Source organism: Arachis hypogaea, chromosome 20 (assembly GCF_003086295.3).
Source record: "Arachis hypogaea cultivar Tifrunner chromosome 20, arahy.Tifrunner.gnm2.J5K5, whole genome shotgun sequence".
NCBI classification, from domain to species: domain Eukaryota; kingdom Viridiplantae; phylum Streptophyta; class Magnoliopsida; order Fabales; family Fabaceae; genus Arachis; species Arachis hypogaea.
This window is the reverse complement of record NC_092055.1, coordinates 73,052,477-73,078,445: the sequence shown is the minus strand read 5'-3', so window position 1 is coordinate 73,078,445 and position 25,969 is coordinate 73,052,477. Positions and strand designations below refer to the sequence as shown.

Sequence of the window (25,969 nt, the reverse complement as noted above, 5' to 3'; positions counted from 1 at the left end):
GCCTAGTGAAGAAGGAAAACTGGTGTTTAAACGCCGGCCAAGGTACCTGGCTTGGCGTTTAATGCCCAAAAGGGTAGCATTTTGGGCGTTAAACGCCAGAATAGATACCATTCTGGGCGTTTAACGCTAGAAGGACACTAGAGGGAAGATTTTGTTTTTAATTCAGATCTTTTTCAAATTTTCATAAATTTTTCAAAATCAAATCTTTTTCAAATCATATCTTTTCAATCATATTTCTTCAAAAACAATTTCTTTCCATTTTTTATTATTTTCGAAAATCCTTGCTATAATTAATGATTTACTTCAAAATTTTCAAGTTGTTACTTGCCTATTAAGAAAGGATCAAATTTTAAATTTTAGAATCATATCTTTTAATTTCTTGTTAGTCAAGTAATCAACTTTAATTTTAAAACTTTCTTTTTTAAATTGATTTTCAATCATATCTTCTCAATCATATCTTCTCAATCACATCTTTTTCAAAATTAACTCTCAATCATATCTTTTTAATTTCTAATTTCAAAATCTTTTCAAAAATCACTTAATTTCTTTCCTAATCTTAATTTTCGAAAATCTCAATCAAATTTTCAAATTTCTTTTTAATTATTTCAAAATATTTTACTTTAATTTCAAAAATTCTTCCCCTCTTCTCACATCCTTCTATTTAAGGAACTAACACTCCTCCTCAAGGTGCAATTCGAACTCTATCCCTCTTGATAAGTTCAAATTCTCTTCTATCTATCTTCTCCTTCTATTCTTCTTTTCCTCTGACACCTCAAGGAATCTCTATACTGTGATATAGAGGATTCCCTATTTTCTTGTTCTCTTCTCTTTCATATGAGCAGGAACAAAGATAAAGGCATACTTGTTCAAGCTGATCCTGAACCTGAAAGGACCTTGAAGAGAAAGCTAAGAGAAGCTAAAGTACAATTCTCTCTAGAGGGCCTAACAGAGCTTTTCAAGGAAGAAGAAACCATGACAGCCGAAAACAATAATGCCAACAATGCAAGGAAGGTGCTTGGTGACTTTACTGCACCTACTCCCAACTTCTATGGGAGAAGCATCTCAATCCCTGCCATTGGAGCAAACAACTTTGAGCTTAAGCCTCAATTAGTTTCTTTAATGTAACAGAATTGCAAGTTTTATGGACTTCCATTGGAAGATCCTCATCAGTTCTTAGCTGAATTCTTGCAAATCTGTGACACTGTCAAGACCAATGGGGTTGACCCTGAAGTCTACAGACTTATGTTCTTTCCTTTTGCTGTAAGAGACAAAGCTAGGACATGGTTGGATTCACAACCTAAAGAAAGCCTGAACTCTTGGGAAATGTTAGTCAATGCCTTCTTGGCAAAGTTCTTTCCACCTCAAAAATTGAGCAAGCTTAGAGTGGAAGTCCAAACCTTCAGACAGAAGGAAGGTGAATCCCTCTATGAAGCTTGGGAAAGATACAAGCAATTGATCAGAAGGTGTCCTTCTGACATGCTTTCTGAATGGAGCATCATAGGTATCTTCTATGATGGTCTGTTTGAACTATCCAAGATGTCATTGGATAGCTCTGCTGGAGGATCTCTTCATCTGAAGAAGACGTCTACAGAAGCTCAGAAACTCATTGAAATGGTTGCAAATAACCAATTCATGTACACTTCTGAAAGGATTCCAGTGAATAATGGGACAACTCAGAAGAAGGGAGTTCTTGAGATTGATACTCTGAATGCCATATTAGCTCAGAATAAAATATTGACCCAACAAGTTAATATGATTTCTCAGAGTCTGTCTAGAATGCAAGCAGCAACAGGCAGTACTAAGGAAGCTTCCTCTGAAGAAGAAGCTTATGATCCTGAGAACCCAGCAATGGAAGAGGTGAATTACATGGGAGAGCCCTATGGAAACACCTATAATCCTTCATGGAGAAATCATCCAAATCTCTCATGGAAGGATCAACAGAGACCTCAACAAGGTTTCAACAATAGTAATGGTGGAAGAAATAGGTTTAGCAATGGCAAACCTTTTCTACCATCTTCTCAGCAACAGACAGAGAATTCTAAGCAAGGCCACTCTGACTTAGCAACCATTGTCTCTGATCTAATCAAAACCACTCAAATTTCATGACTGAAACAAGGTCCTCCATTAGAAATTTGGAAGCACAAGTGGGTTAACTGAGTAAGAAAATTACTGAACTCCCTCCTAGTACTCTCCCAAGCAATACAGAAGAGAATCCAAAGAGAGAGTGCAAGGCCATAAACACGTCTCACATGGCCGAACCTGGAGAGGAGGAAGAGGCAGTGATCTCCACTGAGGAAGACCTCAATGGACGTCCACTGGCCTCCATGGAGTTCCCTGATGAGGAACCATGGGAATCTGAGGCTCACACAGAGACCATAGAGATTCCATTGAATTTACTTTTGCCATTCATGAGCTCTGATGAGTATTCTTCCTCTGAAGATGATGAAGATGTTACTGAAGAGCAAGTTGCTAAGTACCTTGGAGCAATCATGAAGCTAAATGCCAGGTTGTTTTGTAATGAGACTTGGGAGGATGATCCTCCATTGCTCATCAAAGAACTGGATGACTTGACTAGGAAGAGATTACCTCTGAAGAGACAAGATCCTGGAAAATTCTTAATACTTTGTACCATAGGCACCATGACCTTTGAAAAGGCTCTGTGTGACCTAGGGTCAAGTATAAACCTTATGCCTCTCTCTGTAATGGAGAAACTAGGGATCATTGAGGTACAAGCTGCTAGAATCTCACTAGAGATGGCAGACAATTCAAAGAAATAGGCTTATGGACTTGTAGAGGATGTCTTGGTAAAGGTTGAAGACCATTACATCCCTGCTGACTTCATAATCCTAGAGACTGGGAAGTGTATGGATGAATCCATCATCCTTGGCAAACCCTTCCTAGCCACAGCAAAAGCTGTGATTGATGTTGACAGAGGAGAATTGATCATTCAAGTAAATGAAGACTCCCTTGTGTTTAAAGCTCAAGGATACCCCTCTGTAACCATGGAGAGGAAGCATGAAGAGCTTCTCTCAATACAGAGACAAACAAAGCCCCCACAGTCAAACTATAAGTTTGGTATTGGGAGGCCACAACCAAACTTTAAGTTTGGTGTTGAACCCCCACGTTCAAACTCTAAGTTTGGTGTTGGGAGGTTCCAACATTGCTCTAAACAATTGTGAGGCTCCATGAGAGCCACTGTCAAGCTATTGACATTAAAGAAGCATTTTTTGGGAGGCAACCCAATCTTTAACTATCTATATTAAATTTCTATGTTCTTTTGTTATTTTATGTTTTCTGTAGGTTGATGATCATGTGAAGTCACAAAAACAATTGAAAAAGCAAAAACAGAAGGAAAAATAGAATGAAAAATAGAACACCCTGGAGGAGAAACTTACTAGCGTTTAAACGCCAGTAAGGGTAGCAGAATGGGCGTTAAACGCCCAGTCTAGCACCATTCTGGGCGTTTAACGCCAGAAATGGGCACCAGACTGGCATTTAATGCCAGGAATGGGCAAGAAGCTGGCGTTAAACGCCCGAAATGGGTAGCAGCCTGGTGTTTAACGCTAGGATTGGCAGCAAGAGGCGTTTTGCATGCCACATGGTGCAGGGATGAGATATCCTTGACACCTCAGGATCCGTGGACCCCACAGGATCCCCACCTACCCCACCTCTCTCTCTCTTCTTCACTCATTTACCAATCACCTCAATACCTCTTCCCCAAAAACCTCTCACCTATCAAATACCCCCATTCTCTTCACCACTCACATCCATCCTTCATAAAACCCCACCTACCTCACCATTCAAATTCAAACCACTTTCCCACCTAAACCCACCCATAACGGCCGAACCATACCCCCCTCTCCACTCCTATATAAGCCCATCTTCACTCCTTCATTTTCACACAACATATACACTACCTATCCCCCTTGGCCGAAATACTAAGCCCTCTCCATCTCCTCTATTTCTTCTTCTTCCACTCTCTTCTTTCTTCTTTTGCTCGAGGACGAGCAACCTTCTAAGTTTGGTATGGTAAAAGCTAAAGCTTTTTATGTTTTTCCATAACCATTAATGGCACCAAAGGCCGGAGAAACCTCTAGAAAGAGGAAAGGGAAGGCAAAAGCTTCCACCTCCGAGTCATGGGAGATGGAAAGATTCCTCTCAAGGGTGCATCAAGATCACTTCTATGAAGTGGTGGCCAAGAAGAAGGTGATCCCCGAGGTCCCTTTTAAGCTCAAAAAGGGTGAATATCCGGAGATCCGACATGAGATCCGAAGAAGAGGTTGGGAAGTTCTCACCAACCCCATTCAACAAGTCAGAATCTTAATGGTTGAAGAGTTCTATGCCAATGCATGGATCACCAAGAACCACGATCAAAGTGTGAACCCGGACCCCAAGAATTGGCTTACAATGGTCCGAGGGAAATACTTAGACTTTAGTCCGGAAAATGTAAGGTTGGCATTCAATTTGCCTATGATGCAAGGAGATGCACACCCATACACTAGAAGGGTCAACTTTGATCAAAGGTTGGACCAAGTCCTCATGGACATCTGTGAAGAGGGCGCTCAAAAGAAGAGAGATTCAAGAGGGAAGCCGGTTCAACTAAGAAGGCATGACCTCAAGCCCGTGGCTAGGGAATGGTTGGAGTTCATCCAACGCTCAATCATTCCTACTAGCAACTGATCTAAAGTTACTATAGACCGGGCTATCATGATTCATAGCATCATGATTAGAGAGGAAGTAGAAGTTCATGAGGTTATATCCCAAGAACTCCATAAGGTGGCGGATAAGTCCTCTACTGTGGCAAGGTTAGCCTTTCCTCACCTCATTTGTCACCTCTGCAATTCAGTTAGAATTGACATAGAGGAAGACATCCTCATTAATGAGGACAAGCCCATCACTAAGAAAAGGATGGAGTAAACAAGAGATCCCACTCATGGACAAGAGCATGAGGAAACTCCTCATCATGAAATCCCTGAGATGCCTCAAGGGATGCATTTTCCTCCACAAAACTATTGGGAGCAAATCAACACTTCCCTAGGAGAATTAAGTTCCAACATGGGACAACTAAGGGTGGAGCACCAAGAGCATTCCATCCTCCTCCATGAAATTAGAGAAGACCAAAGGACCATGAGAGAGGAGCAACAAAGGTAAGGAAGAGACATTGAGGAGCTCAAGCACTCCATAAGATCTTCAAGAGGAAGAACAAGCCGCCATCACTAAGGTGGACCCGTTCTTTAATTTCCTTGTTCTTTATTTTCTGTTTTTCAAAAATTGTGCTTTATGTTTATTTATGTTTGTGTCTTTATTACATGATCATTAGTGTCTAAGTGTCTATGCCTTAAAGCTATGAAAATGAATCCATCACCTTTCTTAAAATGAAAAATGTTTTTAATTGAAAAATAAAAAGAAGTGCATGAATTTCAAATTTTAAAACAGTTTAATTATTTTGATGTGGTGGCAATACTATTGTTTTTCTGAATGAATGCTTGAACAGTGCATATTTTTGAATTTGATTGTTTATGAATGTTAAAATTGTTGGATCTTGAAAGAATGATGGAAAAGGAGAAATGTTATCTGATGATCTGAAAAATCATAAAATTGATTCTTGAACCAAGAAAAAGCAGTGAAAAGCTTGCAAAAAAAAAAAAGAAAGAGAGAAAAGAAAAAAAAAAGAAGAAGGAAAAAAAAGAAAAGCAAGCAGAAAAAGCCAATACCCCTTTAAACCAAAAGGCATGGGTGATAAAAAGGGATCCAAGGCTTTGAGCATTAGTGGATAGGAGGGCCCACAGGAATAAAATCCTGGCCTAAGCGGCTAAACCAAGCTGTCCCTAACCATGTGCTTGTGGCGTGAAGGTGTCAAGTGAAAACCTGAGACTGAGCGGTTAAAGTCGTGGTCCAAAAGTAAAAAGAGTGTGCTTAAGAGCTCTGGACACCTCTAATTGGGGACTTTAGCAAAGCTGAGTCACAATCTGAAAAGGTTCACCCAGTTATGTGTCTGTGGCATTTATGTATCCGGTGGTAATACTAGAAAACAAAATGCCTAGGGTCACGGCCAAGACTCATAAAGTAGCTGTGTTCAAGAATCAACATACTTAACTAGGAGAATCAATAACACTATCTGGATTCTGAGTTCCTATAGAAGCCAATCATTCTGAACTTCAAAGGATAAAGTGAGATGCCAAAACTGTTCAGAGACAAAAAGCTGAAAGCCCCGTTCATCTAATTAATACTGATCTTCATAGATGCTTTTGGAATTCATTGTATATTCTCTTCTTTTTATCCTATTTGATTTTCAGTTGCTTGGGGACAAGCAACAATTTAAGTTTGGTGTTGTGATGAGCGGATAATTTATACGCTTTTTGGCATTGTTTTTAGTATGTTTTTAGTATATTTTAGTTAGTTTTTATTAGTTTTTATTTAAAAATCACTTTTCTAGACTTCATTATGAGTTTGTGTGTTTTTCTGTAATTTCAGGTATTTTCTGGCTGAAATTTAGGGACCTGAGCAAAAATCTGATTCAGAGGCTAAAAAAGGACTGCAGATGCTGTTAGATTCTGACCTCCCTGCACTCGAAGTGGATTCTCTAGAGTTACAGAAGCTCAATTGGCGCGCTCTCAATTGCGTTGGAAATTAGACATCCTGGGCTTTCCAGCAATATATAATAGTCCATACTTTGCCCGAGATTTGATGGCCCAAACAGGCGTTTTAAATCAGCTCAAGAATTCTGGCGTTTAACGCCGGAACTGGCACAAAAGCTGGAGTTAAACGCCCAAACTGGTACAAAACACATGGAAGATTTCTGCATTAATTACTGATTTCTGTAAACCCTAGGCTACTAGTTCTCTATAAATAGGATCTTATACTATTGTATTTTCATCTTTGGACGTTTAGTCCCTAGACCTTGGAGGATGGCCATTCGGCCATGCTTACACCACTATCACTTTTGTATTTTCAATGGTGGAGTTTCTACACACCATAGATTAAGGTGTGGAGCTTTGCTGTTCATCATGAATTAATACAAGTACTATTGTTTTTCTATTCAACTCAAGTCTATTTCTTCTCCAAGATATTCATTCGCACCCAAGAACATGATGAATGTGATGATTATGTGACACTCATCACCATTCTCACCTATGAATGCGTGACTGAAAACCACTTCCGTTCTACATGCAAACAAGCTTGAATGTATATCTCTTGGGTTTCTAATCTAAGATTGGAACCTTCGTGGTATAGGCTAGAATTATTGGCGGTCATTCTTGAGATCTGGAAAGTCTAAACCTTGTCTGTGGTATTCCGAGTAGGATCTGGGAAGGGATGACTGTGACGAGCTTCAAACTCGCGATTGTTGGGCGTGTGACAGATGCAAAAGGATCAATGGATCCTATTCCAACATGATCGAGAACCGACAGATGATTAGCCGTGCGGTGACAGCGCATTTGGAACATTTTCACTAAGAGGACGGGAAGTAGCCATTGACAACGGTGATGCCCAACATAAAGCTTGCCATGGAAAGGAGTATGAATGATTGGAAGAAGGCAATAGGAAAGCAGAGGTTCAGGAGGAACAAAGCATCTTCATATGCTTATCTGAAATTCCAACCAAAGAATTACATAAGTATCTCTATTTTTATTTTATGTTTTATTTATCTTTTAATTATCAATTCTCCATCACCATCTGAATTCGCCTGACTGAGATTTACAAGGTGACCATAGCTTGCTTCAAGCCGACAGTCTCCGTGGGATCGACCCTTACTCACGTAAGGTTTATTACTTGGACGACCCAGTGCACTTGCTGGTTAGTTGTGCGGAATTGTGACAAAGTGTGATTCACGTTTGAGAGCTCCAAGTCCTTTGGTGCCATTGTTGATGATCACAATTTTGTGCACCAGGAAGCCGTGTTCGAGCATCTTGCTTTGGGTTGATCTCCGGTTGAGGCTTCTTGGATGCGAAGCGTTTTCTCTTTCTTTTTTAATTGTAGGGCGCGTTGAGCTTTTCTTGGAAACGTGCGAGAGTTTTAAAGCTCATTAACTCCTCTTTTCCATTTCCTTCTTTCCTTCTTTTACATTTCTTTTTGAATTTCAAAGTGTCATTTTACAGTTTCTTTCTCTAATTCCTCTTCGTCTTCTTTGCTCATCGTTTGCAAGGCGTTTTGCTCCTTCTGATATCTTCTGGTTTACACGCCTGTAAGCTTTTCCATCTCCTTTGCTCCAGAGCATTTTGTTGGTGCAGATTTGGTCGCTTGCTTCTTCATCCTCCACAGGTTGGTATTTTCTTTCCCTTTTATGTTTTCGATAGTCGCCTTCTTGTATGTTTCCACTGTTGCGTGTGATTTTTTACTGATTTTGTCTCTGAGAATTCTGACACCTTTGAAAAAAGATTGTATCTTTCCTTTCGACATTTTGTTTTCACGATTTTCTGAAAAAGCTTGCATCTTTGTGGTGATCCTTGCATTCTTTTGCTGTGACGTGTGCCTGGTAGTTTTTGCTTCTTTAGGGTTTTATTCTCGCTGTTCCTGTTTCTTTCATCTTTGCATGTCCTCGTCTCTGGGTTCACTACTTTTGTCTGAAATGTTGGAAAAGAAAGATTGTAGCTTTTGATGATTTTTGTTGATGATGATGGGTTTCTTGCTGCTTTGTGTGGAGTGATGTTACTAGAGAAGGATTGTGTTTTCTTGTTGCGAGATGTTTAGGGCATAGACCGTCGATTTCCTTCTTTCCTAGTTCTTGCCTTGTTACTGCCTTCAAAGGGTGTCCCTGGACTTTAGTATGAATCCTGGGGTTTCCCTTTTACTGTCGTGTCTGACTCTTGATGTTCATATGTTATTGTCCGAATTGTTTCCATATTTGCCTGAGTTGTTTGGTAGTAACCCATTTTTTCTTTTTCTTCCTGTAGGAATAGTTGACCTATGTTTTCCCGCAAAAATATTGTTGAGATGTCTACTAAGATCCCGGACAGCATGTCTGACTGGCTAGACTCCATAGTTTTGATGTGTGTTACAGTTGCTGACCTTGAGTATTGTGTGTGACTTAGGAGGCACCATAGGGTTTGTAGTAATAGGGATTAGGAGAAAAATTATGAGTTAGTGTCACCTGACCCTGAGGAGAGGGTTAATTTTCCTTCTTTGACTCAAGAAGAACGTCCCTTTTTCTATGCTTATGACTATTTCTTTAGTCAATTGAATATTACCATTCCTTTTACTCCTTTTGAGACCGAGTTGTTGTGGTCCTGCAATGTAGCTCCTTCTCAGCTCCACCCGAACTCTTGGGGCTTCATAAAAATCTTTCAATTATTGTGTTAGGAACTGAATATCCGACCTACCTATTCCGAGGGTTACCTGAAACTGAAGATTGATCTCAAATGAGATCTACTGTGGTGGCCGGAGCTGTCGTGTCTGACTTGTTGGATCTGGTGGCTGGAGCTGTCGTGTCTGACCAGTTGGATCTGATGGCCGGAGCTATCGTGTCTGACCTGATGGAACTGGTCTGGAATAGGCTTCATTAAGGAAGAAATGGAACTACCCAAGGATAATGTCTCCAACTCTCCTATCCTATCCTTGTGTGTACGTAAGTCCTTCAAAAATTTCGCATACTTCGGAATTTTTTGAATGGCATCAGGAAGTGGTATGGTTACCTCAACCTTTTTGAACTCCGGAGTCTTCTTTGCCTTCTTCACCATGGAAGGAAATGCGATAGGAATGGATTTGTCCACTATAGCTTTCCTCTTAGGTTCCTTAAGGCTTGCTTCTTCTTCCTCATGCCTTTTGTCTACCTCCTCTTCTTCATGTGGAACCTCAACAACCACTTCTTCCTCATGAATGTCTTCCATGACCCTAGGAGGTATCTCCTCCAATGTAGTTCTCGACCGTAGAGTGATGGTGTTGAGACCTCCCTTTGTGTTTGGAATGGGTTGGGAAGGAAGGTTAGAAGAACTTGAGGGTTGGTTGGAGTTGTTGGGGGAAGGTAGAGTGACACGAAAATTGTTGTCGGTCTAGATTTTCTTCCTAAAGAAAGGTTACTTCGTTGCAAGCATAGCTCCAAACCAACAAACAACTCTCACATCAAATTAAAATATGGTTTTGTCACATGTACAAACCCCAATGAAAATTAACCAATGTATTTAGACTTCGGGTCGTCTCACAAGGAATTGCAATGAAATGAATGATTATTGGCTATGAAGGAACAAAGGGGGGTTGATTTTATATTTTGACAAGAAAATATAAATGACAAGAAAGTAAATGATAAGAACTTAATAAAATAAAGGAAAAGAACTCTTGGCTAGACTTAGGTAATTGAGATCACCATCCTTATCTACAAACCATATATTGATAATTATGAGAGGCCAACCTATTAAGTCTACCTCCAAAAGCTTTAAGTATGTAATATCTACTCCTAAGCTTGAGGTACATTAAATAGGCTTGATCACATCAAACCATAAGTCCCAACCTATCTACTAATTAGATTAGTAGTGGGTTGGTGTCAATGAGTATCAAATTGATCACCAAGGGTTCTCAAATCACCAAATCATTGAGACCCAATGACTCAAGGTCACTCAATTCCCTTAGCCTAGGCCAAGAGTGAAGAGAACTACTCAAAAATTAGAGAAAACATTTCATCAAACATCTAGAGTGCAATAAAAGTAAACATCATAAATTGCAAGAATTATAAATCTACCAACTACCAATTGCAAGAAAAGTAAATCAACAACTCAAATCAACAATTAAAAGAACATCAAACATTAAATTGCATTAAAGAGATCCAAATCCAACATGAGTTCATCATCACATAAGAGAGAAAAAAGGAAATTTAACACTACAAATCATGAGAATGAAAGAGTAGAAATAAGAAATCATAAAGGAAACAAGATGAAAACATGTAATTGAACCTAAATCTAGAAGAGATTAACCTAACCTAATTATAGAGAGAAGAGGGAGCTTCTCTCTTTAGAAACTAACCTACATGATGCTATACTACCAAACAATTGCTCCCCCTTGCCCAAGCTTGAATTCTGCATGAAATAGCATTAGAAATGAGTTGGGTTGGGCCCAAAGTGCTTCAGAAATCGCCCCCAGCGATTTCATCTTTAGTGGGCCACGAGCAGCATCGGTGCGCACACATACATGGTGCGTGCACGCCCCTAAACGCAAAGCAACATATGAAAAATTTTATATTGTTTCGAAGCTCCAGATGTTAGCTTTCCAACGCAACTAGAACCGCCTCATTTGGACCTCTGTAGCTTAAGTTATGGTCGACTGAGTGCAAAGAGGTCAGGCTTGACAGCTTTACGGTTCCTTCATTTCTTCATGAGTTCTCCTACTTTGCATGCTTTTCTCCTCACTTCTTCCATCCAATACTTGCCTTATGAACCTGAAATTACTCAACAAACATATCAAGGCATAGAATAGAATTAAAGTGAATTAAAATCACCAATTTTAGGGCCTAAAAAGCATGTTTTCACATTTAAGCACAAATCAAGGGAGAATTGCAAAACCATGCTATTTCATTGAATAAATGTGAAAAAAACGTGATAAAATCCCCCAAATTAAGCACAAGATAAACCACAAAATCAGGGTTTATCATAGAGACAACCTTGAAAGTATCTCGGTGATGTTGGATAATTGAGCAGTTATGGTACCAAATTGAGCTTCATGCTTCTCCACCACACCCTTGAGTCTCTCTTGCTCTTGGGTGAGTGCACGGTTGGGGTCATCACCTTGAGTAGCGGAGGAAGAAGTGGATTGATTGGATTGTTGCCTATGATGTGGTGCTTGGTATTTGGGGTAGTTGTTTTGGTTTTGATGGGACGGTTGGTTGTAGTGATTTTGGTTGGCTTGATGGTTGTTGTTGTTATGGTGGTATTAGGATGAGGATTGGTGGTTGTTGTAGTGAGAAGAAGAGTTGTTCCATCTTTGATTTTGATTGCTCCCTTGTGTATTATCCCTCCACCCTTGATTGTGATTGTTGCCATGAGAGTAGTTGTTTTGGCCTTGAGAGGGATAGGGTAGATGGTTGTTGTAAGGGTTAAGTACTGTTTTCGTCCCTAAGGTCTGAGGCCAAAATCAAAATCGTCTCCCACCTTTTTTCGTTATTAAAATCATCCTCAACGTTACAAAACGTTATAAAATCGTCATTTTCTACTTCAATTTTATTTTTTTACCAAATTACCCTTAATAAATAATAAAAATAACTAAAAATAATATTAAAAAATTAAAACAAAACCTACCCCTACCCCCTCACCCCACTCCCGTAACCCCCCACCCCTCACCCCTCAATGGAATCGAATCTCCAATGCAGAGGTAAATCAATCACAATGCACAGGGGTTAGGGAAAAAATGTTCACAAAAATTAAGCTCGTATGGTCAATCTAAGAACATGATCATTCCATCACTTGCAAATTAGGAAACCAGAATTCAATTGAAAAAAAAGATATGCTTTAAAAACCAACAAGATCCAAACACCAAGTCCCTAGCCTTTCCAACTTTTTTCAAAATAAATCAACAAAAAATCAGATTAAACAATAATTCAATAATCATCAACTACAATTTTAGTTTTCAGATCCAAAAATAGTAAAACAATAGAAATTAAAAAAATTAAAAAATCACAGAAGAAGAAGCATAAACTCAAGCAGAAGCAAAAGTTCAAGCAGCATAAGAAGAAGAAGCAGCGCCGGCGAGGTCCCCCTCTCGATGATGACGCGACGGCGTGGTCTCCCGATGATTTCCAACTTCTTACCACACTCCTTCCAGAACCTTCCACAACAAACCCCACTACATCAAGCCATCGTTAACCTCCTCAAATCCCACTCCCTTTCCGACTCTGACATCCCCCGCATCGCCGCTGCTGCCCCCTCCTTCTTCTCCCCCTCCTCCGCCGCCTTCTCCCCAGATAACATATCCGTCGTGTTCCACTTCCACAATCGTTTGTCTTTTGCTTTCTTTTTTTTTGTTTTCTGTTTTAGGTAATGATAAAGGGTCGGGTGGGTGGGGTGGGGTGATTTTTTTTAAATAATTTTTATTTTTATTTAAAGGGTAAAATTATTCAAAAATATTTGTTTATGAATAAAAGGATGATTTTATAATATTTTGTAATGTTAAGGATGATTTTAATAACAAAAAAAGGTCGGAGACGAATTTGATTTTCACCCCAGACCTTAGGGACGAAAGCAGTACTTAACCCTTGTTGTAATTCACATTGGCTACGGCAAGGGCGTACTCCTCTTGAATTTGGTGACATTGATCGGTGTAATGAGTGGTGCTAAAGCACAAACCACAAATTCTAAGAGGACCTTCAAGTTGAGCAACTTGGGGTGGAGCTTGGATGGCTTGGATGGAATTGAATGCCTTTTGCTCTTTATGCATCTCCGTAAGGATGGTGGTCATATCCCCAAGCACCTTGGTTAAGCTTGCTTCGGAAGGTGGTGCTTCCACCACACCCTTGAGGGGATTGCTCCTTACCCTTACATGTTGTGTAGCCTCGGAAACATCATTTATCAGGCTCCAAGTTTCTCCCGCTGTCTTGTTTTTGGAAAGGGAACCACCACTAGAACCGGTGAGCAATCTTCTATCTTCCGCACAAAGACCTCCGGTGAAGTAACTAATGAGCAAGTGAGTATCCAATCCATGGTGTGGACAAGATTCCAATAGCTTATTGAACCGAGTCCAATACTCATACAAACTCTCTTGGTCCTTTTGCATTATACCCGAGATCTCCTTCCGGATGTAGTCGATCTTCTCCGGCAGAAAGAATTTGTCTAGAAACTCTCTTCTCAAGAAATCCCAATTGGTCACAATCTCTTTCGGTTGCGAATAAAACCATGTTTTTGCTTGCCCCTCAAGAGAGAAGGGGAAGGCAAAAACCGCAATAGCCACCTCATCGGCACCATGCCTTCGAGCCGTAGAACAAGCAACTTGAAAATCTCTTAGATGTTGGATGGGGTCTTGACCGGGAAGCCCATGATACTTAGGAAGTAGATTTATCAAGCTTTTCTTCAACTCAAAGTTTGGGTCAAGGTTGGGATAACTTGCTTGCAAAGGTTGAAGTATGATATCCGGAGCCCCTTGTTCATGCAAAGTGATCCGTCGTGGCTCCGCCATGTATGGTTCACCTGTGGGATGCAAAGATATATTAGCAGTGCCAACAGAAGAATATGAAGTAGCGGACTCCAAGTCACTCTTGGTACCGTCTAGTGATTCGGTATGCTCCTCAAGAGAGGCCGAAGTACTAACCGTATAGTCCAACCGCCGTCTAATTTGCCGAGTGTGTAACAAAGTTCTTTCGATCTCAGGGTCAAACTCGGCTAAGCTAGAATTTGGTTGAGACCGAGTCATCAAACTTGGGAGTCATAGCACATGTACAAAGGAAATCTAAACTACAACTAATTATTGAAAGCAAGTAAACTATCTACAATATTCACATATTTACATAACCAATGTCAAGGCATACGTTGCAACCATTCCCCAACAACGGCGCCAAAAATTTGATGGGCAGACTACCGTTGGTAAGAAATTTCACAAGATATTCACGTTGCAAGTATAGCTCTCAACCAACAAATAATCCTCGAATCAAATTTTAAGAAATTGGTTGTCACAAGTTCAACCCCAATAAAAGTAACCGAAGTATTCAAACCTCGAGTCGTCTCACAAGGAATGGACAAACATGTGCATCAACATTGGTTAGAATTTCGGGGTTGCAAGTCATGAGCAAGAAATTAAACTAAGAGGCTTATCAAGCAAGAAATCTTAAGGTGCAAGAAACTAATTCAAGTAACTAAAACAAGGTATGAGCAAATTCAAACTAATAAGAGAATATCCAATATAATTCTACTCTAAAACTAAACAAGTAACTATAACTAAGACAAAGCAATTGGAATTTTTGGGTTTCAAATATGATTAATAAAAGCAACTCTTGGTTAGGCATAGGAATTGGGATCACTATCATTGTCTAGTAACCATATCTTGACAATTATGAGGAACCAAACTCATTAAGTTTACTTCTATACTTGAAGTATATTAAATGGCTTGGTCAACATCAATCCATAAGGTCCAACCTAGCTACCAATTGACTTAGTAGTAGGCTAGTGTCAATGGTTATCAAATTGACCACTAAGAGTTCTTAAATCATCAAATCCATTAGACCCAATGACTCAAGTTTACCCAATTTCCTTAGCCTAGGCCAAGAGTAAAGAAAACTACTCTATAATCAAAGAAAATATTTCATCAAACACATGGTAAGCATTACTAAAAGACATATTCAAAATGCAACTAAATTGAAATTAAAAGGTACCCAGTAACAATTATCAATGGAAAATCACTCAAACAACACAATTAATCATGGAAATCAACAATGTAACATTAACAATTCAAGATCCACAAGATTCACAAAATAGGTAGAAAATGACAATTTACAAGAAAACATAAATCTAACAAAAGATCTAATAAAATTATACTAAGGAATTCAAATTAAGTAATCAAAACTAGAAATCAACAAGATCCAATTCAGAATTCAACAAGGGAAGATCAAATCAAACTAGATCTAGAGAGGAACAATGGTTTCTCCCTCTAGAAGAACAAAAACCAAAAACTAGCTAAAATTATATCTAAGTGTGTAATGAATGATCCCCCCTAGGATTCTTGGGTCTTTTCCATGCAGAACTAACTTGAATTTGGGCCTGTTGAGCCTCAGAAATTGCCAGGCATGATTTCTTTTAATGAGGTCACGTGCAGCTTGTCACGCGTACGCGTCATGCACGCGTGCGCGTCGATGGAGATTTCGCTAATCCATGCGGATGCGCCAATCTTCGCGCGCCATTCCCAACTTTCTGCACCCATGCGTGCGCGTGAGGTGCGCGTGCATGTCGATGCTGAATTCCCCAAAATTCAATTCTTCATGTTCCTTCCACTTGTGCATGCTTTCTTTCTCTCTTCTAGGCCATTCTTGCCCTATAAACTCTAGAATCACTCAACAAACGCATCACGGCATCGAATGGTAATAAAAGAAGATCAAAATATGACAATTTTAAGGAAAAAGAAGCATGTTTTCCATCATGAAGCAATATTAGGAAGAGAACATAAAACCATGCAATTCTTGTAAATAATTGCGGAAAATATTGACAAAACCCCTCAAATTCTACACAATATAAACCACAAAATTGGGGTTTATCACTGACCCAGCTCGACCATCTACCTCTTCTCCTACTGCTGGCCCTCCTCCTAAAAAATAAAAAACTGTTGAGCCTTTTGACTTGGATGCCCCAGATTTCGATGCGGTGGGGTTTGTTGATAATCAGATTGCCCCCTTTGGTCGACTTCCCATGGATGATATGTCCATTCTTCATCATTTGAATTTTATTACTAGTAGTAGCATTCGGATGGCCCATATAGATGCAGCTTTGTCCCGAACTGTCTGGGGTTCCCCAGTTCATGCAATTAAGGAGTTTTTGGAGGATGCAAAGTCAGAATTTGATAGGATCAAAGGTCTGAAGGATGAGCATGACGCCAGGGTTACTAAGCTGGAGTTGGATTTGGAGAAGGAGAAGTTGAGGGCCGTCAGGGCTGAGGTAGCTGCAAATTTGGCAGAGGAGATGGCAAAAAAGCATAAGGAGAGTTATACCTGCACCTATGTGATACGCGGGAATTTGCCTCTCAACAAATTTATTTTCGGCAAGTGCACCGGATTGTCGTCAAGTAAAAACTCACAAAAGAATGAGGTCGAATCCCACAGGGATTGGTGGATCAAGCAATGTTAATTGAAGAATTACACTAGTTGAGCGGAATCGGAATTGAAATTCGGATTGCTGAATGTAAAATTGCGGGAAACTTAAATTACAAGAAAGTAAAATGACAGAAAATTAAATTGTAGGGAATTAAAGTGACAGAATCTTAAATTGCTGGAAATTAAAACGGGATCGGGGAATTAAGCATGAAATTAAAGAATAGAATGTAAATAGAATGGGTAAGATCAGAGATGGGGGATCCCAATGTCTTGGCTCATCGATCTCTCTAAGCATGAACAATTGCCCAATGTCTTGATTTAATTGCTCATGGGAAGAGTTGAAGTTCGGTCACTGACTATACCACACAAATTTATAGATCAAAGTGTTGGTAGGATTACATGTCACTATATCCATCCAAACCCCAATCTAATCTAATGTGAGAAAGCAATTCTAGCATGAATTCTTCATTCTTCTCTCAAGGCTCCGAAGAATTCCAATTATGGATAGCTTCTATCTCAAGACAACTATCCAATTGAATTAAGACCGAAAGCTTTCTAACAAAAATCAAGAGAAAAGAAAGAAGAAGAAGATGAAAACTACCATTGATCCATTGAATTACAAGAGAGCTCCCTAACCCAATGAAAGGGGTTAGTTGTTCATAGCTCAATTTAATTTACAGAGAAGAAGAGTGCAGAAAAATTAAATCCTAGCTAGAAAGTAAAAGAAAAAGAAAGTACATAAACAAAAGGGAAAAGTGCAGAAGAAAAATAAATAGAATGCTGAGCTCCCTGAGCCCCCTCAGGGCCTCCCGAAAAGCTCCTCTCAATCTTCAAAAATTCTTCTATTTATTATCCTCTTCTCATCATTTGGATCAAGTATTTGGATGTGGGTCTTGGCTGAAGCAGTTGGACGAAGAGAGGTGCCAATTGTGCATTCTGGTCTCTAAAGTTGGAGTCAACGTTTTTGGTTAAACATTGAGCCAGATGTCCTTTGAAAAAATGGTTTCTGGTTTGCTGTCATTGATGTTTGACTCAGTGTTGGAGGGCCAACGTTCCGCTACCCACGCGTATGCGTGCTGTGCGCATCTGCGCGCTTGGGTCAAAATGCACATCCACTCGTGCACGTCATGTACGCGTGCGCGCGGATGCTCAAAAGTTAAACTTGCGCGTACGCGCCATAGACGCGAGCGCGCCGTTATGCTTTTTCAAAATCAGAATTTCAAATTCAAGATCGCGCACGTTGGCTTTCATGTTTGAGGTTGCGTTTGGGGTCCAATGTTGCCTATCCACGCGTACGCGCCAGATGCGAGTGCGCGTGGATTGTCAGAAATATCCAACCGCGCGTACACGTGTAGCTCGCGTGCGCATCGCTGCAATTTTCCAGAATCTCCAGAAAGCTCTCTTTACCACATTGGGGGTAACGTTGGATGTCAAATGTTACCTCCAACGTTGACACCCTTGTTGCACATCAAGTCTTGGGATGCTACTTTGTCCTCTTATCAACATTGCAAATTTCATGCCCACTATAAACTATTATATATAGTTGGAAATCTCTGAATGTTAGCTTTCTAACCCAACTAGAATCACCTCAAACGGACATCTTCAACTCAAGTTATGCTCCTTTGAAGGGGACAGGGTCGCTGGCGTCGGAATGCAACGTTGGAGGCAACGTTGGACCTCCAATGTTTGCACCAACATTGGGAACATTGCCAGATTCAGAAGCTCAAAAGTGCTGTCCACCCCATACTATTATATATTGTTGAAAAGTCCTGCATGTCTACTTTCCAATGCCGTTAAAAGCGCATCATTTGGAGCTCCACAGCTCGAGTTATACTCCATCGAAGGTGCAGAGGTCAGCTGGCCTTACTACCGGTTGGTACCATGTTCGTTTATACACTTTTTGGGGCAGTTTTCTCCCTCAATTTTAGTGTCAATAGTATCATATATTCGTGGAAAGCTCTTGATTCATACTTTCCAATGCTTTTGGAATCATTTCATTTGGAGCTCTGTAGCTCAAGTTATTCTTGTTGGAAGTATACCCCTTCAGGCTGTGGAGAGTGATGTTTCCAGCAATGTTGGAGCACCAACTTTGGCTCCAACGTTGCTTCCCTTTGCCTCCTTTCATGGCCTTCTTGTTGCTTCTTTGCCTTCCCTTTTCTTAGCTTTCTTTCCACCTATCATTAATCAAACAAAATGCATGAAAGCTTTGCTAATCTCACAAGAAATTGCATCATTCATAATCAACAAGTAAACATAGCAAAATTCTTATGAAAATGCATCAGAATAACAATGTTTGATTAAATCAAGGCATGCATGAATTTCTCATCCCAATACTTACTTATTACCTAAGAAATGCATGAAACTACTCTAAAACAAACTAAAAAATGGCTTGTGAAACTAGCCAAGATGCCCTGGCATCACAACACCAAACTTAAATCTTGCTTGTCCTCAAGCAAGTGATAAAACATGAAAATACAAGAGATACAAGTCATTATTCAGAGAATTCAAATCCTTGGTTAATGGAGTTTCATACATGGCAACTTAGGTTCATGTTCATGCTGGTTTCTAGGCTCTCATATGCTCTTGAACTCTCACTCTATTGCCTTCTATGAGACTATTATTTTTTATCCTTAGCTTCTTTGTTTTTTTGTGTTTTCTTTCCTTCTTTAGAGCTTATTGCTTTTTGTAGCTAAGTGTTCTGTATTGAGACAACTCTTTAGGATAGGTTTTCAGCCAACACTCCCAAAACCAGTTAGTTCAAGGTGCTAGGTGTTGAAACACCCCTAAGGACTTAATCACCCAAGTCTCTCCTCAGCACATACACACCACAGGCACATGGTTTGTTATTCATTCCTTAGACCTTGGTGTCCAACACCTCTTTGGGTTGCTAAATGCCTTGTGACAAGGTTGCTCTTGATAGTAGATTTTTAGTTGACAATCCTAGGTTAGTTAACCCAAGTTGTCAAGTGATGAAGCACTCCTAAGAACTTACTCATCCAAGCAGATCCTTGCACAAAAACACCACAGACACATGCCTCAAGATCCAAACTATTGGTGCCTAGCTTTATTTTCTACTCTTTTCTTTCTTTTTCATTCTCTTTTTCTCTTTTTAGGATCTTTATTAATTCATTTAAGTCTCATAGAATGCACTTCAAGCTCATAATTCAAGAAATATCTTAGCCATTTACCTTATTGATGAACCAACTTAGCTAACAAATACCACCATAACACTAGGACTTAATTCTGCACATTAGATTTCACTCTTGTTTTTCACAGTAAATTCTCATAAACTCTTTTATTAAGCTCAAGGACACAGCATACAATTCAAGCAAGGAAGCAGTAGCCTAGGTACTTAGACTAGCAAACTTATGACAAAATCAAAGAAAACAAACACTAAATTCTAATGACTTAAACTAAAGAATAACTATCAACAGGGGCACATTCAGACTTCCAATTTAAACATTCCAAAGCTGATGGAATCAAGTAACAATACAACCTCTTGGTGGTGCCTTCTAGCTCTCCCTTTGTCATCATCATCCATAGCTTTTGCATCCTTCTTTGTCTCCTTGGATGATGGTGCATCGTTTTTCCAAGAGATTGATTGAATTCTTGCAAAGTTATTGGAAGTTGCTTGTTCCCAAAGTACTTGAAAAATAGTTAGCATGCATGTATGCTTGTGAATTCCTGAACTTAATTTGGTGTGTGAACACCAAATTTAGTTCCTTGCCTAATGCAGCAGATTGAATACATGCAGAAATCTCATGTGCTTTTATCAATAAAACGACTATAAACTAGAAAGCAAATAATTGTTAAGTAAGTTCCCTGATTGTTTGGAGTTCGTGACTATTAATACCAAGGGTTGAAATGTGCTTTTAATGAAATTTTCTGTGGAACACTAAACTTAGAATCTTACATTCACCCTTTGAATTGTTTTGGTGTGCAACACCAAACTTATCTCCTTGCAATACAGAGAAATCTACTTAACTCTTTTATTGAAATAACTAGGAAAAGAAAACTCCATCTGGTTAGGTTGTCTCCCAACAAGCGCACTTTTAATGTCATTAGATTGACATTTTGGTCATGAATTTCTTCCTCTTCTTCCAGTTTGTTAAGAGGAATGACCTCAAGTGGAGAGAGGGACCAGTTGATGCCCCTTGCTTTGAGTGCTTCTTCCCAGCAAGCTTTCTTTTGTTACTGGCTTGAGTGAACTTACTTTTTGGATCAGTGATGAGCGGATAATTTATACCCTTTTTGTCATTATTTTTACATAATTTTTAGTCTGATTTAATTACTTTTTATTATATTTTTATTATTTTTTATTTAAAAATCACATTTTTGGACTTTACTATGAGTTTTTGTGTTTTTCTGTGATTTCAGGTATTTTTTGGCTGAAATTGAGGGGCCTGAGCAAAAATCTGATTCAGAGGCTAAAAAAGGACTGCAGATGATGTTGAATTCTGACCTCCCAGCACTCGAAGTAGATTTTTTAGAGCTACAGAAACCTAATTGGCGCCCTCTCAATTGCGTTTGAAAGTAGACATCTTGGGCTTTCCAGCAATATATAATAGTCTATACTTTGCTCGAGATTTGATGGTCCAAACTGACGTTCAAAGTCAGCCTAAAATATCTTGGCGTAAAACGCCCAAACTGGCACCAGCATTGGAGTTAAATGCCCAAACTGGCACTAAAGCTGGCGTTTAACTCCAGGAACAGCCTATGCACGTGAAAGCTTCAATGCTCAGCCCAAGCACACACCAAGTGGGTCCCGGAAGTGGATTTCTACACTATCTGCACTTAGTTACTCATTTTCTGTAAACCTAGATTACTAGTTTAGTATAAAAACTACTTTTAGTGATTTATTTAAAAAAAAAGTCTTTTGACAAGTTTTCATATTTGGAGGCTATTGTTCACGTTTGGGGGCTGGCCTCACGGCCATGCCTAGACCTTTCACTTATGTATTTTCTACGGTGGAGTTTCTACACCCCATAAATTAAGGTGTGGAGCTCTGCTGTTCTTCATGAATTAATGCAATTACTACTGTTTTCTATTCAATTCATGCCTATTTCTTCTCTAAGATATACTTTCGTACTTAATTCAGTTAAGTCAGAAGGCAGGGGTGACCCATGACAATCACCCAATCTTCGTTACTCGGTTAGCCAAGATCGCGTGCCTGACAACCACAAAGTGGTCTACATGATGTTCAATGTAGTCATTGGACGACAGCTGGAGTATACTCTCTTGGATATCTAATACACGGACTGAGTCCGTGAGATTAGTATCTTCATGGTATAGGCTAGAACCATTAGCAGCATTCTTGAGATCCGGAAAGTCTAAACCTTGTCTGTGGTATTCCGAGTAGGATCTGGGAAGGGATGGCTGTGACGAGCTTCAAACTTGCGAATGTTGGGCACAATGACAGTGTGCAAAAGGACAATGGTCCTATTCCGACGCTAGCGGGAACCGACAGATGATTAGCCGTACGGTGACAACGCATATGGATTTGTTTTCATCCGAGAGGATCATAAAGCTTTGCCATGGAAGGAGGTAACGCATGGTTGGAAGAAGGCAATAGGAAAGCAGAGGTTCAAAAGCAACAAAGTATTTCCAGACGCTTATCTGAAATTCCCACGAATGAATTACATAAGTAACTTTATTTTATTTTCTGTTCTATTTATATTTTAATTATTAAAACCTTATAACCATTTGAATCCGCCTGACTGAGATTTACAAGGATGACCATAGCTTGATTCAAGCTGACAATCTCCGTGGGATCGACCCTTACTCACGTAAGGTTTATTACTTGGACGACCCAGTGCACTTGCTGGTTAGTTACGCAGATTTGTGTAAAAGATGAGATCATGTTCTTCCACACCAAGTCTTTGGCGCTGTAGCCAGGGAATGAACAATCACGGTTTCGCGTACCAAGTTTTTGGCACCGTTGCCAGGGATTGTTCGAGTTTGGACAACTGACGGTTCATCTTGTTGCTCAGATTAGGTAATTTTATTATAATTTTAAGCTTTTTATTTTCGAAAAAATTCAAAAAAAAAATATATATTTTATTTTGTTCTTCAGAATTTTTAAGAATGATTTCTAGAGTTTCATCATGATCTGTTGAAGCTTGGCTGGCTGTCAAGCCATGTCTAAATTTTTTTGGACCGAGGATTCCACTTATCATTGCAGGAGCTTTTTGATTCCCATAAATATGGCTGTTGTATGTAATGCTCTGCTGAATCTTGGCTGGCCATTGGCCATGTCTAATCTTTTGGACCAAAGCTTTCACATAAAGCTTGGCTGGCTATTAAGCCATGTCTAAATTTTTGGACCGGAGCTTTAGACTAACATTGCATGATTCCTGGAATTCTTATTAAAAATTTTGTATCTTTTTATTTTCCTTTTCCAAATTAATTTTTGAAAAATTAAAAAAATTAATAAAATCATAAAAACTAAAAAATTTTTGTGTTTCTTGTTTGAGTCTTGTGTCAAATTTTAAGTTTGGTGTCAATTGCATGTTCTAACTTTTCTTAAAATTTTCGAAAATTCATGCATGTGTTCTCATTGATCTTCAAGTTGTTCTTGATGATTGTCTTTGTTTGATCTTTACATTTTCTTGTTTTGTGTCTTTTCTTGTTTTTCATATGCATTCTTGAATTATTAGTGTCTATAGATTAAAAATTTCTAAGTTTGGTGTCTTGCATGTTTTTCTTTTCTTAAAAATTTTCAAAAACATGTTCTTGGTGTTCATCTTGACATTCAAAATGTTCTTGCATGCATTAGTTGTTTTGATTTTAATTTCTTATGTCTTGTGTCTGTTTGATGTTTTTCTCTTTCCTCATTAATTTCAAAAATAAAAAAAAATATCTTTCCCTTTATTTTGCTCATAATTTTCGAAATTTAAATTGATTTGGTCAAAAATTTTTAAAATTTAGTTGTTTCTTGTTAGTCAAGTCAAAATTTCAAATTAAAAATTCTATCTTTTTCAAATCTTTTTCAAAAATCAAATCTTTTTAATTTCCTTTTCAATCTTCTTCAAAAGAAATTTCAATCATATCTTTTTCAAAAATCAATTTCAAAATCTTCTCTAACTTCTTATCTTTTCAAAATTGATTTTCAAAACTTTTGCAATTAACTACTTAACTTTTTGTTTGATTTTAAAAGTTTACTATTTCAATCATATCTTTTTGAAAACCACCTAACTACCTTTTTCTTTTTCTAATTTTCGAAAATTATTAACCTCCTTTTCAAAATTCTTTTTAAATTAACTAATTGTTTTAAATTTTAATTTTATTTTATTTCTCTTTTTAAATTTCGAATACTAACCAATAACTAAAATAAAAAAATATTTTCCTTTTATTTTAATTTAAAATTCGAATTCTCTCTCTCTCATCTCTTTCTATTTATTTATTTATTTACTAACACTTCTCTTCTTCTTATAATTCGAACCCTCTCTCCCTCTCTGTATTCGAATTCTTCATCTTCTCTCTTCTTCATTCTACTCTTCTATTCTTCTACTCACATAAAGGAATCTCTATACTGTGACATAGAGGATTCCTATTCTTTTCTGTTCTCTTCTTTTTCAAGCTTGATTCAAGCCGACAATCTCCGTGGGATCGACCCTTACTCATGTATGGTTTATTACTTGGACGACCCAGTGCACTTGCTGGTTAGTTACGCGGATTTCTGTAAAAGATGAGATCATGTTCTTCCACACCAAGTCTTTGGCTCTGTATCCAGGGAATGAACAATCACGATTTCGCGTACCAATCAGTAGTTGGATTGTTCTTTGACCTTCTTTCTTTCATGGATATGATCCTTTGTTTCTCGGTCACAATTCTCATTTTGGTGCTTGTAATTACTGCCTTCACATTGTTGATCTCAGCATTTGGATCTTGTTGGATAGTTGGAGCATCCTCTTCATCAAGAGCTTCTTGAATTGGTGGTTCAACGAACTCACCCTTTATGCAACTCTCTGTTTCATTGGAGTGTGAGCTCCCTTGATTGACTTCCTCCCTTTCTTCTACTTGATTTCGCATTGAGTCTTTTGGGAGTGAGTTTGCATGTTCCTTTGCCACCCCTAGTAGCCTCTGTGGGTATGGAGTCTTAGGCTTGTATATTCTCACAACCTCCTCCTTCTTCATAGGAATCTCACTTGGTATGAATGCCTATTTTTTTTGTTCTTCTGATTCCTCCCTTGTACTCACCCTTTGGTCCTCATCCTCTTTGCTAGGCCTCTCTTCAAAGTATTTTGCTCTACGGCTTAAATTTGCTTCTATGTTTCTAGAGGCGATGTCTCGTTCTTGCTTCCATGCTCTGGACCATTGAATGAACTCCTCCATGGATTTCTTCATGTCTTCAGACTCTTTGCAAAGGTTTGCAAGCATAGCTTCCATTCTGGCCATTCCGTCATCATCATGTGGTGATGGTTGGTTGGAAGTGGGGTATTGATGCTGGTTGTTATGGCTTTGGTATAGTGGCTGTGAATAGTTGCTTTGTGCGGTCTGAAAGTGGTATGGCTCTTGTGGGTAATGAAATGAGTTTTATGGACTGTGAAAGGAATTTTGTGTGTAGTGGACTGAATTTTGTGACTGGTGGAATGAATTGTATGGGTCTAGAAAGGAATTTTGTGCTGAGGCATACTCAAATGTTGAAGAATTTGGACACGTAAAACTAGGAGGTGAGGTTGGATAATTAAGAGGTGATGGCTCTTCATGAATGAGGTATGAATGAGTGAAATCTCTTTGACTATGATCTTCCCAGCCACAATTTGAGTTGTGATCAATTTCACCAAAATATGGATGATAAACCCCAATTTTGTGGTTTATCTTGTGCTTAATTTGGGAGATTTTATCATATTTTCCCACATTTATTCAACGAAATAGCATGGTTTTGCAATTCTCCCTTGATTTGTGCTTAAATGTGAAAACAAGCTTTTTAGGCCCTTAAATTGGTGATTTTAACTCACTTTAATTCCATTCGTTGCCTTGATGTGTTTGTTGAGTGATTTCAGTTTCATAAGGCAAGTATTGGATGGAAGAAGTGAGGAGAAAAGCATGCAAAGCGGGAGAACTCATGAAGAAATGAAGGAACTGCAAAGCTGTCAAGCCTGACCTCTTCGTACTGTATCGACCATAACTTGAGCTACAGAGGTCCAAATGAGGCAGTTCTAGTTGCGTTAGAAAGATAACATCCAGGGCTTCAAAATGATATAAAATTTGCCATAGTTTCTTGACATCTAGGGACATGTACGCACACTGTACGCATGCGCA

At 38.9% G+C, this 25,969-nt stretch overlaps 1 non-coding gene across 1 annotated transcript; it reads right to left on the bottom strand.

Moving 5' to 3' along the window:
• Positions 1-1,374: 1,374 nt before the first annotated feature.
• On the bottom strand, positions 1,375-1,482 carry LOC112787846 (small nucleolar RNA R71). Its single transcript, XR_003195235.1, has one exon. It is a non-coding gene; the product is annotated as a small nucleolar RNA R71 (small nucleolar RNA).
• Between the last annotated feature and the right edge of the window lie 24,487 nt (positions 1,483-25,969).